Below are 12,377 nucleotides of genomic sequence, written 5' to 3' on the forward strand. Positions count from 1 at the left end.
GACTGAAGGTGGCTGCTGCTGTGCGCAGGTATATAAAGGCTCAGAGCCTATTATGACACGCGCAGCCAGCGTTCCATTGCCACATTCCGTCTACTGCAGGCGGGATACCTGGATGGCTGAATGTCACTGAGAAGCTCACAGAGACCGCCATAAGCAACAGTTTAAAAGAATGCCACAGACTAATCAACCAAACTTTTTGGGTTGGTTCTCTTTTATAGTCTGCAGGCATTAAATGAAAGAAGTCAGTGTTCCAGCAGAGGGAGACAACGTTTCAGAAAAGGCATTGTAGCAAACCAAAAAAGAAATTTTAAGCGCAGCAGAGTAACCAGCTCACATACCTGTTAGCTCAGGTGAGTTTAAAAGGCTGCTGTTGATAACAAGGGCATTTGCTAAATAGATGGTGTGTGTGCAACAATATACTGAAAGGTCAATTATATTGTGCAGCTTATCTCACCACCTGTAGTTATTTAGGTGAAAGCTCCAAAATGCTTGCCTAATATGTCTGTTTATCCAAAAGGAAGTATAGAGGGAGAGCTAGATAGATAGCATTGCATTACATTACATTACATGGCAATGCAATGCACAGTTGCTGAAGTTGAACCAAAATGAGCTTGTCATCTGGCTTCTGCAACTTTTAACATGAAAAATCCAATGAGGAGAAGAAAAGCAAAGCCAAAGAGTCCATCCCAAAATCCGACAAACAAGCAAAATGAACAAAAGCATTGAATTCAATTCTTTCTGATTTTAGAAACTGCATTAAAGAAGGGGTGCACCGGTCCTGGAGATACTGCAATACCAGGTCAATGCGTGGAGTGGACAGAGCAAGCTCATTTTCCATCTCCCTGTTCTAAAAATCCATTTAATATATGGTCCCCAGATAGGGGACGTATCAGATATTAAACTGATAAGAACAGATACTACACTTGATCTTAGCCAAAAGGCCGAGAAGCGATAACCAGAATTGGTTTCCGACTACGGTGCCACCCAAGGATTCTGAAAAGTCCATTTGTGGAGATGGCCACCTGGACTCCCGTTAAGAAGACATGCTGTCAACCTCTAGATCCCTCACATGCCTGCACTTTTCGGCTTGCTGCTGCTGCAATCCACGCGTTTTAGATCTGCATAACTCCACCTCTTTTAGCACAGTACCCTCAACCCCCGGCTGTTCCCACCCGCCTCAACACCGTTGGAAGGGAGGAGAACCAATTAAGGCGGGGGGGGGTGGAACGAGCAGCTGTCTACCCTTAGCAGGAGGGTTGCTGATTAATTACCTCTCCTGCTGCTGCTGCTGCTGGCTGTCCAGCAGCAGACTGAAGGTGGCTGCTGCTGTGCGCAGGTATATAAAGGCTCAGAGCCTATTATGACACGCGCAGCCAGCGTTCCATTGCCACATTCCGTCTACTGCAGGCGGGATACCTGGATGGCTGAATGTCACTGAGAAGCTCACAGAGACCGCCATAAGCAACAGTTTAAAAGAATGCCACAGACTAATCAACCAAACTTTTTGGGTTGGTTTCTCTTTTATAGTCTGCAGGCATTAAATGAAAGAAGTCAGTGTTCCAGCAGAGGGAGACAACGTTTCAGAAAAGGCATTGTAGCAAACCAAAAAAGAAATTTTAAGCGCAGCAGAGTAACCAGCTCACATACCTGTTAGCTCAGGTGAGTTTAAAAGGCTGCTGTTGATAACAAGGGCATTTGCTAAATAGATGGTGTGTGTGCAACAATATACTGAAAGGTCAATTATATTGTGCAGCTTATCTCACCACCTGTAGTTATTTAGGTGAAAGCTCCAAAATGCTTGCCTAATATGTCTGTTTATCCAAAAGGAAGTATAGAGGGAGAGCTAGATAGATAGCATTGCATTACATTACATTACATGGCAATGCAATGCACAGTTGCTGAAGTTGAACCAAAATGAGCTTGTCATCTGGCTTCTGCAACTTTTAACATGAAAAATCCAATGAGGAGAAGAAAAGCAAAGCCAAAGAGTCCATCCCAAAATCCGACAAACAAGCAAAATGAACAAAAAGCATTGAATTCAATTCTTTCTGATTTTAGAAACTGCATTAAAGAAGGGGTGCACCGGTCCTGGAGATACTGCAATACCAGGTCAATGCGTGGAGTGGACAGAGCAAGCTCTTTTTCCATCTCCCTGTTCTAAAAATCCATTTAATATATGGTCCCCAGATAGGGGACGTATCAGATATTAAACTGATAAGAACAGATACTACACTTGATCTTAGCCAAAAGGCCGAGAAGCGATAACCAGAATTGGTTTCCGACTACGGTGCCACCCAAGGATTCTGAAAAGTCCATTTGTGGAGATGGCCACCTGGACTCCCGTTAAGAAGACATGCTGTCAACCTCTAGATCCCTCACATGCCTGCACTTTTCGGCTTGCTGCTGCTGCAATCCACGCGTTTTAGATCTGCATAACTCCACCTCTTTTAGCACAGTACCCTCAACCCCCGGCTGTTCCCACCCGCCTCAACACCGTTGGAAGGGAGGAGAACCAATTAAGGCGGGGGGGGGGGGGTGGAACGAGCAGCTGTCTACCCTTAGCAGGAGGGTTGCTGATTAATTACCTCTCCTGCTGCTGCTGCTGGTGGCTGCTGCTGTGCGCAGGTATATAAAGGCTCAGAGCCTATTATGACACGCGCAGCCATCGTTCCATTGCCACATTCCGTCTACTGCAGGCGGGATACCTGGATGGCTGAATGTCACTGAGAAGCTCACAGAGACCGCCATAAGCAACAGTTTAAAAGAATGCCACAGACTAATCAACCAAACTTTTTGGGTTGGTTTCTCTTTTATAGTCTGCAGGCATTAAATGAAAGAAGTCAGTGTTCCAGCAGAGGGAGACAACGTTTCAGAAAAGGCATTGTAGCAAACCAAAAAAGAAATTTTAAGCGCAGCAGAGTAACCAGCTCACATACCTGTTAGCTCAGGTGAGTTTAAAAGGCTGCTGTTGATAACAAGGGCATTTGCTAAATAGATGGTGTGTGTGCAACAATATACTGAAAGGTCAATTATATTGTGCAGCTTATCTCACCACCTGTAGTTATTTAGGTGAAAGCTCCAAAATGCTTGCCTAATATGTCTGTTTATCCAAAAGGAAGTATAGAGGGAGAGCTAGATAGATAGCATTGCATTACATTACATTACATGGCAATGTAATGCACAGTTGCTGAAGTTGAACCAAAATGAGCTTGTCATCTGGCTTCTGCAACTTTTAACATGAAAAATCCAATGAGGAGAAGAAAAGCAAAGCCAAAGAGTCCATCCCAAAATCCGACAAACAAGCAAAATGAACAAAAAGCATTGAATTCAATTCTTTCTGATTTTAGAAACTGCATTAAAGAAGGGGTGCACCGGTCCTGGAGATACTGCAATACCAGGTCAATGCGTGGAGTGGACAGAGCAAGCTCTTTTTCCACCTCCCTGTTCTAAAAATCCATTTAATATATGGTCCCCAGATAGGGGACGTATCAGATATTAAACTGATAAGAACAGATACTACACTTGATCTTAGCCAAAAGGCCGAGAAGCGATAACCAGAATTGGTTTCCGACTACGGTGCCACCCAAGGATTCTGAAAAGTCCATTTGTGGAGATGGCCACCTGGACTCCCGTTAAGAAGACATGCTGTCAACCTCTAGATCCCTCACATGCCTGCACTTTTCGGCTTGCTGCTGCTGCAATCCACGCGTTTTAGATCTGCATAACTCCACCTCTTTTAGCACAGTACCCTCAACCCCTGGCTGTTCCCACCCGCCTCAACACCGTTGGAAGGGAGGAGAACCAATTAAGGCGGGGGGGGGGGGGGTGGAACGAGCAGCTGTCTACCCTTAGCAGGAGGGTTGCTGATTAATTACCTCTCCTGCTGCTGCTGCTGCTGGCTGTCCAGCAGCAGACTGAAGGTGGCTGCTGCTGTGCGCAGGTATATAAAGGCTCAGAGCCTATTATGACACGCGCAGCCAGCGTTCCATTGCCACATTCCGTCTACTGCAGGCGGGATACCTGGATGGCTGAATGTCACTGAGAAGCTCACAGAGACCGCCATAAGCAACAGTTTAAAAGAATGCCACAGACTAATCAACCAAACTTTTTGGGTTGGTTTCTCTTTTATAGTCTGCAGGCATTAAATGAAAGAAGTCAGTGTTCCAGCAGAGGGAGACAACGTTTCAGAAAAGGCATTGTAGCAAACCAAAAAAGAAATTTTAAGCGCAGCAGAGTAACCAGCTCACATACCTGTTAGCTCAGGTGAGTTTAAAAGGCTGCTGTTGATAACAAGGGCATTTGCTAAATAAATGGTGTGTGTGCAACAATATACTGAAAGGTCAATTATATTGTGCAGCTTATCTCACCACCTGTAGTTATTTAGGTGAAAGCTCCAAAATGCTTGCCTAATATGTCTGTTTATCCAAAAGGAAGTATAGAGGGAGAGCTAGATAGATAGCATTGCATTACATTACATTACATGGCAATGCAATGCACAGTTGCTGAAGTTGAACCAAAATGAGCTTATCATCTGGCTTCTGCAACTTTTAACATGAAAAATCCAATGAGGAGAAGAAAAGCAAAGCCAAAGAGTCCATCCCAAAATCCGACAAACAAGCAAAATGAACAAAAAGCATTGAATTCAATTCTTTCTGATTTTAGAAACTGCATTAAAGAAGGGGTGCACCGGTCCTGGAGATACTGCAATACCAGGTCAATGCGTGGAGTGGACAGAGCAAGCTCTTTTTCCATCTCCCTGTTCTAAAAATCCATTTAATATATGGTCCCCAGATAGGGGACGTATCAGATATTAAACTGATAAGAACAGATACTACACTTGATCTTAGCCAAAAGGCCGAGAAGCGATAACCAGAATTGGTTTCCGACTACGGTGCCACCCAAGGATTCTGAAAAGTCCATTTGTGGAGATGGCCACCTGGACTCCCGTTAAGAAGACATGCTGTCAACCTCTAGATCCCTCACATGCCTGCACTTTTCGGCTTGCTGCTGCTGCAATCCACGCGTTTTAGATCTGCATAACTCCACCTCTTTTAGCACAGTACCCTCAACCCCCGGCTGTTCCCACCCGCCTCAACACCGTTGGAAGGGAGGAGAACCAATTAAGGCGGGGGGGGGGGGTGGAACGAGCAGCTGTCTACCCTTAGCAGGAGGGTTGCTGATTAATTACCTCTCCTGCTGCTGCTGCTGCTGGCTGTCCAGCAGCAGACTGAAGGTGGCTGCTGCTGTGCGCAGGTATATAAAGGCTCAGAGCCTATTATGACACGCGCAGCCAGCGTTCCATTGCCACATTCCGTCTACTGCAGGCGGGATACCTGGATGGCTGAATGTCACTGAGAAGCTCACAGAGACCGCCATAAGCAACAGTTTAAAAGAATGCCACAGACTAATCAACCAAACTTTTTGGGTTGGTTTCTCTTTTATAGTCTGCAGGCATTAAATGAAAGAAGTCAGTGTTCCAGCAGAGGGAGACAACGTTTCAGAAAAGGCATTGTAGCAAACCAAAAAAGAAATTTTAAGCGCAGCAGAGTAACCAGCTCACATACCTGTTAGCTCAGGTGAGTTTAAAAGGCTGCTGTTGATAACAAGGGCATTTGCTAAATAGATGGTGTGTGTGCAACAATATACTGAAAGGTCAATTATATTGTGCAGCTTATCTCACCACCTGTAGTTATTTAGGTGAAAGCTCCAAAATGCTTGCCTAATATGTCTGTTTATCCAAAAGGAAGTATAGAGGGAGAGCTAGATAGATAGCATTGCATTACATTACATTACATGGCAATGCAATGCACAGTTGCTGAAGTTGAACCAAAATGAGCTTGTCATCTGGCTTCTGCAACTTTTAACATGAAAAATCCAATGAGGAGAAGAAAAGCAAAGCCAAAGAGTCCATCCCAAAATCCGACAAACAAGCAAAATGAACAAAAAGCATTGAATTCAATTCTTTCTGATTTTAGAAACTGCATTAAAGAAGGGGTGCACCGGTCCTGGAGATACTGCAATACCAGGTCAATGCGTGGAGTGGACAGAGCAAGCTCTTTTTCCATCTCCCTGTTCTAAAAATCCATTTAATATATGGTCCCCAGATAGGGGACGTATCAGATATTAAACTGATAAGAACAGATACTACACTTGATCTTAGCCAAAAGGCCGAGAAGCGATAACCAGAATTGGTTTCCGACTACGGTGCCACCCAAGGATTCTGAAAAGTCCATTTGTGGAGATGGCCACCTGGACTCCCGTTAAGAAGACATGCTGTCAACCTCTAGATCCCTCACATGCCTGCACTTTTCGGCTTGCTGCTGCTGCAATCCACGCGTTTTAGATCTGCATAACTCCACCTCTTTTAGCACAGTACCCTCAACCCCCGGCTGTTCCCACCCGCCTCAACACCGTTGGAAGGGAGGAGAACCAATTAAGGCAGGGGGGGGGTGGAACGAGCAGCTGTCTACCCTTAGCAGGAGGGTTGCTGATTAATTACCTCTCCTGCTGCTGCTGCTGGCTGTCCAGCAGCAGACTGAAGGTGGCTGCTGCTGTGCGCAGGTATATAAAGGCTCAGAGCCTATTATGACACGCGCAGCCAGCGTTCCATTGCCACATTCCGTCTACTGCAGGCGGGATACCTGGATGGCTGAATGTCACTGAGAAGCTCACAGAGACCGCCATAAGCAACAGTTTAAAAGAATGCCACAGACTAATCAACCAAACTTTTTGGGTTGGTTTCTCTTTTATAGTCTGCAGGCATTAAATGAAAGAAGTCAGTGTTCCAGCAGAGGGAGACAACGTTTCAGAAAAGGCATTGTAGCAAACCAAAAAAGAAATTTTAAGCGCAGCAGAGTAACCAGCTCACATACCTGTTAGCTCAGGTGAGTTTAAAAGGCTGCTGTTGATAACAAGGGCATTTGCTAAATAGATGGTGTGTGTGCAACAATATACTGAAAGGTCAATTATATTGTGCAGCTTATCTCACCACCTGTAGTTATTTAGGTGAAAGCTCCAAAATGCTTGCCTAATATGTCTGTTTATCCAAAAGGAAGTATAGAGGGAGAGCTAGATAGATAGCATTGCATTACATTACATTACATGGCAATGCAATGCACAGTTGCTGAAGTTGAACCAAAATGAGCTTGTCATCTGGCTTCTGCAACTTTTAACATGAAAAATCCAATGAGGAGAAGAAAAGCAAAGCCAAAGAGTCCATCCCAAAATCCGACAAACAAGCAAAATGAACAAAAAGCATTGAATTCAATTCTTTCTGATTTTAGAAACTGCATTAAAGAAGGGGTGCACCGGTCCTGGAGATACTGCAATACCAGGTCAATGCGTGGAGTGGACAGAGCAAGCTCTTTTTCCATCTCCCTGTTCTAAAAATCCATTTAATATATGGTCCCCAGATAGGGGACGTATCAGATATTAAACTGATAAGAACAGATACTACACTTGATCTTAGCCAAAAGGCCGAGAAGCGATAACCAGAATTGGTTTCCGACTACGGTGCCACCCAAGGATTCTGAAAAGTCCATTTGTGGAGATGGCCACCTGGACTCCCGTTAAGAAGACATGCTGTCAACCTCTAGATCCCTCACATGCCTGCACTTTTCGGCTTGCTGCTGCTGCAATCCACGCGTTTTAGATCTGCATAACTCCACCTCTTTTAGCACAGTACCCTCAACCCCCGGCTGTTCCCACCCGCCTCAACACCGTTGGAAGGGAGGAGAACCAATTAAGGCAGGGGGGGGGGGGTGGAACGAGCAGCTGTCTACCCTTAGCAGGAGGGTTGCTGATTAATTACCTCTCCTGCTGCTGCTGCTGCTGGCTGTCCAGCAGCAGACTGAAGGTGGCTGCTGCTGTGCGCAGGTATATAAAGGCTCAGAGCCTATTATGACACGCGCAGCCAGCGTTCCATTGCCACATTCCGTCTACTGCAGGCGGGATACCTGGATGGCTGAATGTCACTGAGAAGCTCACAGAGACCGCCATAAGCAACAGTTTAAAAGAATGCCACAGACTAATCAACCAAACTTTTTGGGTTGGTTTCTCTTTTATAGTCTGCAGGCATTAAATGAAAGAAGTCAGTGTTCCAGCAGAGGGAGACAACGTTTCAGAAAAGGCATTGTAGCAAACCAAAAAAGAAATTTTAAGCGCAGCAGAGTAACCAGCTCACATACCTGTTAGCTCAGGTGAGTTTAAAAGGCTGCTGTTGATAACAAGGGCATTTGCTAAATAGATGGTGTGTGTGCAACAATATACTGAAAGGTCAATTATATTGTGCAGCTTATCTCACCACCTGTAGTTATTTAGGTGAAAGCTCCAAAATGCTTGCCTAATATGTCTGTTTATCCAAAAGGAAGTATAGAGGGAGAGCTAGATAGATAGCATTGCATTACATTACATTACATGGCAATGCAATGCACAGTTGCTGAAGTTGAACCAAAATGAGCTTGTCATCTGGCTTCTGCAACTTTTAACATGAAAAATCCAATGAGGAGAAGAAAAGCAAAGCCAAAGAGTCCATCCCAAAATCCGACAAACAAGCAAAATGAACAAAAAGCATTGAATTCAATTCTTTCTGATTTTAGAAACTGCATTAAAGAAGGTGTGCACCGGTCCTGGAGATACTGCAATACCAGGTCAATGCGTGGAGTGGACAGAGCAAGCTCTTTTTCCATCTCCCTGTTCTAAAAATCCATTTAATATATGGTCCCCAGATAGGGGACGTATCAGATATTAAACTGATAAGAACAGATACTACACTTGATCTTAGCCAAAAGGCCGAGAAGCGATAACCAGAATTGGTTTCCGACTACGGTGCCACCCAAGGATTCTGAAAAGTCCATTTGTGGAGATGGCCACCTGGACTCCCGTTAAGAAGACATGCTGTCAACCTCTAGATCCCTCACATGCCTGCACTTTTCGGCTTGCTGCTGCTGCAATCCACGCGTTTTAGATCTGCATAACTCCACCTCTTTTAGCACAGTACCCTCAACCCCCGGCTGTTCCCACCCGCCTCAACACCGTTGGAAGGGAGGAGAACCAATTAAGGCAGGGGGGGGGGGGTGGAACGAGCAGCTGTCTACCCTTAGCAGGAGGGTTGCTGATTAATTACCTCTCCTGCTGCTGCTGCTGCTGGCTGTCCAGCAGCAGACTGAAGGTGGCTGCTGCTGTGCGCAGGTATATAAAGGCTCAGAGCCTATTATGACACGCGCAGCCAGCGTTCCATTGCCACATTCCGTCTACTGCAGGCGGGATACCTGGATGGCTGAATGTCACTGAGAAGCTCACAGAGACCGCCATAAGCAACAGTTTAAAAGAATGCCACAGACTAATCAACCAAACTTTTTGGGTTGGTTTCTCTTTTATAGTCTGCAGGCATTAAATGAAAGAAGTCAGTGTTCCAGCAGAGGGAGACAACGTTTCAGAAAAGGCATTGTAGCAAACCAAAAAAGAAATTTTAAGCGCAGCAGAGTAACCAGCTCACATACCTGTTAGCTCAGGTGAGTTTAAAAGGCTGCTGTTGATAACAAGGGCATTTGCTAAATAGATGGTGTGTGTGCAACAATATACTGAAAGGTCAATTATATTGTGCAGCTTATCTCACCACCTGTAGTTATTTAGGTGAAAGCTCCAAAATGCTTGCCTAATATGTCTGTTTATCCAAAAGGAAGTATAGAGGGAGAGCTAGATAGATAGCATTGCATTACATTACATTACATGGCAATGCAATGCACAGTTGCTGAAGTTGAACCAAAATGAGCTTGTCATCTGGCTTCTGCAACTTTTAACATGAAAAATCCAATGAGGAGAAGAAAAGCAAAGCCAAAGAGTCCATCCCAAAATCCGACAAACAAGCAAAATGAACAAAAAGCATTGAATTCAATTCTTTCTGATTTTAGAAACTGCATTAAAGAAGGGGTGCACCGGTCCTGGAGATACTGCAATACCAGGTCAATGCGTGGAGTGGACAGAGCAAGCTCTTTTTCCATCTCCCTGTTCTAAAAATCCATTTAATATATGGTCCCCAGATAGGGGACGTATCAGATATTAAACTGATAAGAACAGATTTTTTGATTGAAGCTGCATCCAAGGCACTGAAAAATGTGACCGAAGTCACACCAAAACAGCGCACGAGGCGAGGATTCATGTGGACCCTTCCCGGAGGAGAGGGTCCCCAATAAACCATCCCCATCCCTCCGAGCCAGAAGGCCACAGCGAGGGTCAGGGATCTCCGATGCTCTCCCTAGCCGAAGCCGGAGAAGAGCCGTTTTCGTGCTCCCAGCTTCCATCTAGGCTGCCACCCTAGTGGAGCTGGAGCCTGTGTTGGTTTCTCAGCCCAAAGCTGACCGGACCTCCGACCGGGTTTATAAAAATTCCCCTTCCTAGCCCGGAGGCCAGGAATAGGGGGGGTTGCTCAGAAAGTATGATTGGCAAAGGTGCGGCGTGCTACGAAGCCAAGTCTTTCTGGGGTTCCCAGTCCCAGTAAGCTTGGACTCCCACCAGGGCGCCTACTCCTGGGGCACATTGCTCCAAAGCCCTCACACTTACCCAGCCTAGTGACTTCGATCCTGGAGGGCCATGTTTTCCATCAGATAACTCTATGAGCCACCTGGCGTACTAACAAGTGCACCAAACCAGTGTGTAATATGCATCAATTTACTAGGGCAGCCCAAGGACAAAACTGCCTTTTCAAAAGATAATACACTTGATCTTAGCCAAAAGGCCGAGAAGCGATAACCAGAATTGGTTTCCGACTACGGTGCCACCCAAGGATTCTGAAAAGTCCATTTGTGGAGATGGCCACCTGGACTCCCGTTAAGAAGACATGCTGTCAACCTCTAGATCCCTCACATGCCTGCACTTTTCGGCTTGCTGCTGCTGCAATCCACGCGTTTTAGATCTGCATAACTCCACCTCTTTTAGCACAGTACCCTCAACCCCCGGCTGTTCCCACCCGCCTCAACACCGTTGGAAGGGAGGAGAACCAATTAAGGCGGGGGGGGGGGGTGGAACGAGCAGCTGTCTACCCTTAGCAGGAGGGTTGCTGATTAATTACCTCTCCTGCTGCTGCTGCTGCTGGCTGTCCAGCAGCAGACTGAAGGTTGCTGCTGCTGTGCGCAGGTATATAAAGGCTCAGAGCCTATTATGACACGCGCAGCCAGCGTTCCATTGCCACATTCCGTCTACTGCAGGCGGGATACCTGGATGGCTGAATGTCACTGAGAAGCTCACAGAGACCGCCATAAGCAACAGTTTAAAAGAATGCCACAGACTAATCAACCAAACTTTTTGGGTTGGTTTCTCTTTTATAGTCTGCAGGCATTAAATGAAAGAAGTCAGTGTTCCAGCAGAGGGAGACAACGTTTCAGAAAAGGCATTGTAGCAAACCAAAAAAGAAATTTTAAGCGCAGCAGAGTAACCAGCTCACATACCTGTTAGCTCAGGTGAGTTTAAAAGGCTGCTGTTGATAACAAGGGCATTTGCTAAATAGATGGTGTGTGTGCAACAATATACTGAAAGGTCAATTATATTGTGCAGCTTATCTCACCACCTGTAGTTATTTAGGTGAAAGCTCCAAAATGCTTGCCTAATATGTCTGTTTATCCAAAAGGAAGTATAGAGGGAGAGCTAGATAGATAGCATTGCATTACATTACATTACATGGCAATGCAATGCACAGTTGCTGAAGTTGAACCAAAATGAGCTTGTCATCTGGCTTCTGCAACTTTTAACATGAAAAATCCAATGAGGAGAAGAAAAGCAAAGCCAAAGAGTCCATCCCAAAATCCGACAAACAAGCAAAATGAACAAAAAGCATTGAATTCAATTCTTTCTGATTTTAGAAACTGCATTAAAGAAGGGGTGCACCGGTCCTGGAGATACTGCAATACCAGGTCAATGCGTGGAGTGGACAGAGCAAGCTCTTTTTCCATCTCCCTGTTCTAAAAATCCATTTAATATATGGTCCCCAGATAGGGGACGTATCAGATATTAAACTGATAAGAACAGATACTACACTTGATCTTAGCCAAAAGGCCGAGAAGCGATAACCAGAATTGGTTTCCGACTACGGTGCCACCCAAGGATTCTGAAAAGTCCATTTGTGGAGATGGCCACCTGGACTCCCGTTAAGAAGACATGCTGTCAACCTCTAGATCCCTCACATGCCTGCACTTTTCGGCTTGCTGCTGCTGCAATCCACGCGTTTTAGATCTGCATAACTCCACCTCTTTTAGCACAGTACCCTCAACCCCCGGCTGTTCCCACCCGCCTCAACACCGTTGGAAGGGAGGAGAACCAATTAAGGCGGGGGGGGGGTGGAACGAGCAGCTGTCTACCCTTAGCAGGAGGGTTGCTGATTAATT

The 12,377-nt window shown here is 45.5% G+C and overlaps 9 non-coding genes and 1 pseudogene across 9 annotated transcripts; all 10 read right to left on the minus strand.

Annotated features, from left to right (window-relative positions):
* Positions 1–762: 762 nt before the first annotated feature.
* LOC141210003 (U2 spliceosomal RNA) lies at positions 763–953 on the minus strand. Its single transcript, XR_012280185.1, has one exon. It is a non-coding gene; the product is annotated as a U2 spliceosomal RNA (small nuclear RNA).
* A 1,119-nt stretch (positions 954–2,072) lies between these two features.
* On the minus strand, positions 2,073–2,263 carry LOC141209660 (U2 spliceosomal RNA). The gene has a single exon (XR_012279853.1). It is a non-coding gene; the product is annotated as a U2 spliceosomal RNA (small nuclear RNA).
* A 1,098-nt stretch (positions 2,264–3,361) lies between these two features.
* Positions 3,362–3,552, minus strand: LOC141209929 (U2 spliceosomal RNA). The gene has a single exon (XR_012280115.1). It is a non-coding gene; the product is annotated as a U2 spliceosomal RNA (small nuclear RNA).
* Positions 3,553–4,676: 1,124 nt separating this feature from the next.
* Positions 4,677–4,867, minus strand: LOC141209661 (U2 spliceosomal RNA). The gene has a single exon (XR_012279854.1). It is a non-coding gene; the product is annotated as a U2 spliceosomal RNA (small nuclear RNA).
* Positions 4,868–5,989: 1,122 nt separating this feature from the next.
* LOC141209662 (U2 spliceosomal RNA) lies at positions 5,990–6,180 on the minus strand. Its single transcript, XR_012279855.1, has one exon. It is a non-coding gene; the product is annotated as a U2 spliceosomal RNA (small nuclear RNA).
* A 1,117-nt stretch (positions 6,181–7,297) lies between these two features.
* LOC141209663 (U2 spliceosomal RNA) lies at positions 7,298–7,488 on the minus strand. Its single transcript, XR_012279856.1, has one exon. It is a non-coding gene; the product is annotated as a U2 spliceosomal RNA (small nuclear RNA).
* Positions 7,489–8,611: 1,123 nt separating this feature from the next.
* LOC141209946 (U2 spliceosomal RNA) lies at positions 8,612–8,802 on the minus strand. Its single transcript, XR_012280131.1, has one exon. It is a non-coding gene; the product is annotated as a U2 spliceosomal RNA (small nuclear RNA).
* Positions 8,803–9,925: 1,123 nt separating this feature from the next.
* Positions 9,926–10,107, minus strand: LOC141210542 (U2 spliceosomal RNA). The gene has a single exon (XR_012280706.1). It is a non-coding gene; the product is annotated as a U2 spliceosomal RNA (small nuclear RNA).
* Positions 10,108–10,631: 524 nt separating this feature from the next.
* LOC141210803 (U2 spliceosomal RNA) lies at positions 10,632–10,747 on the minus strand (annotated as a pseudogene).
* Positions 10,748–11,869: 1,122 nt separating this feature from the next.
* On the minus strand, positions 11,870–12,060 carry LOC141209664 (U2 spliceosomal RNA). Its single transcript, XR_012279857.1, has one exon. It is a non-coding gene; the product is annotated as a U2 spliceosomal RNA (small nuclear RNA).
* Positions 12,061–12,377: the final 317 nt, after the last annotated feature.

The sequence above is a fragment of the Phyllobates terribilis genome, unplaced genomic scaffold (assembly GCF_046119375.1).
Source record: "Phyllobates terribilis strain yellow unplaced genomic scaffold, ASM4611937v1 Scaffold_169__1_contigs__length_4117513, whole genome shotgun sequence".
In the NCBI taxonomy this organism is placed as follows: Eukaryota; Metazoa; Chordata; class Amphibia; order Anura; family Dendrobatidae; genus Phyllobates; species Phyllobates terribilis.